Source organism: Myotis brandtii, unplaced genomic scaffold (assembly GCF_000412655.1).
Source record: "Myotis brandtii unplaced genomic scaffold, ASM41265v1 scaffold156, whole genome shotgun sequence".
Taxonomy (NCBI): Eukaryota; Metazoa; Chordata; class Mammalia; order Chiroptera; family Vespertilionidae; genus Myotis; species Myotis brandtii.
The window spans coordinates 860,590-862,091 of NW_005355666.1; the positions used below are offsets into that span (position 1 = coordinate 860,590).

General features: G+C 37.2%; 1 protein-coding gene across 6 annotated transcripts in view; it reads right to left on the reverse strand.

Annotated features, from left to right (window-relative positions):
- The window catches only part of PCYT1B (phosphate cytidylyltransferase 1, choline, beta), a 78,763-nt gene that overhangs the window by 44,291 nt on the left and 32,970 nt on the right, over positions 1-1,502 (reverse strand). The gene's annotated exons all lie outside the window — the stretch shown is intronic.

The window sequence follows — 1,502 nt, forward strand, 5'->3', positions numbered from 1 at the left end:
AGCAAGCAAGCCTCCCTGCTCGCTTCAGTGCATGGCTGCCGGCCGCCATCTTGGCTGACAGTTAATTTGCATAAGGATATGCTGATTAGCCAATGGGAAGGGTAGCGGTCGTACACTAATTACCATGTTTCTCTTTTATTAGTGTAGATTATTATTATTAAGATTTTTTCTCTTGTTTCTTTCATATCTCTTACTGGCCTCCTTCCTTTTCTTACTCTTTCTTTTATTCTTTTCCATTCTTTTGCTTTACCTTTCTCTCCTTTTGACCTTGCATAACTTTTTTCTTTCTGTCTTCTTGTCTTTTTCTATTCTTTTCCTACTCTACTCTTATTTTTGTTCTCCATTCTTTCCTTTCAGAATCTTTTCTCTTCAGTATTCTTTTTATTTTCTGTTTATTATTTTACTATTAGTAACATTATCTTTTTCTCTTTTTTATTATTCTTGTTCTTTTCTCTTTCCTAATTCTCTTTTCTTTTGTGGTTGTTTTGCTGTTTGTTGGTATATTTTATATGTTTGTGTTTGCTTCCTGTTTGTTTGGTTTGGTTTTTGTTTTGCCCTGTCAGCACCTGTAAAACAGCTCGTACGACCTGGTTGTGGCTGAGCCTTACAGTTACCAAGCCTGGGAGGAGAGCCCATGCATGAACAGGACAATAACAATCAAGACCCAATTACAACAGAAGAGCCCAAATAACCAACAAAAGGGTCACCCCTAGAATATCAAGCTTAGTAGTACAAGAAGACTGCACCACTAGGCCCACAAGACATTTACTGCAAAAGCCCACCCCATTAAGACCAGGAGTCACAGCAAGTATATCTAATGCAGAGATACAAACACAAAGAGACAACTAAAATGGGGAGATAAAGAAACAACACCCAAATTAAAGAAAAGGAGGAATCACCAGAAAAAGACCTAAATGAGATGGAAATAAGCATGTTATCAGGCATAGAGTTCATAGTAATGATTATAAAGATGCTCAAGGAACTTAGTAATAACTATAAGGAACTTAATGGGAACTACATCAGCATGATAAAGGAGATAGAAACTATGAATAAGAAACAGGCAAAAATGAAGAATACTATATCTGACATCAAGAATATGCTGGAGGAATTAAAAGCAGGTTTGATGAAGCAGAGAATCAAATAAGAGAATTAGAAAACAAGGTAGAAAAAACAATCAGAGCAGCAAAAAGAAAAAAATACTTTAAAAGCATGAGGACAGTTTAAGGGAACTTTGGGACAATATGAAATGTAACATAGAGTACCAGGGGAGAAAGAAAGTGAGCAAGGGATAGAGAACCTGTTTGGAGAAATAATGACAGAAAACTTCCCTAAGGTGGTGAAAGAAAAAGTCACACAAGTTCAGAAGGCACAGAAAGTCCCAAGTGCCCGTCAGTAGATGAGTGGATAAAATAGGTCCAGAGGCATGGAAGCACGGCACAGACTGATGGATCTCAGAGGGAAATGGGTGGGGTGGGAAGAGATTAACCAAAGAATATATATAT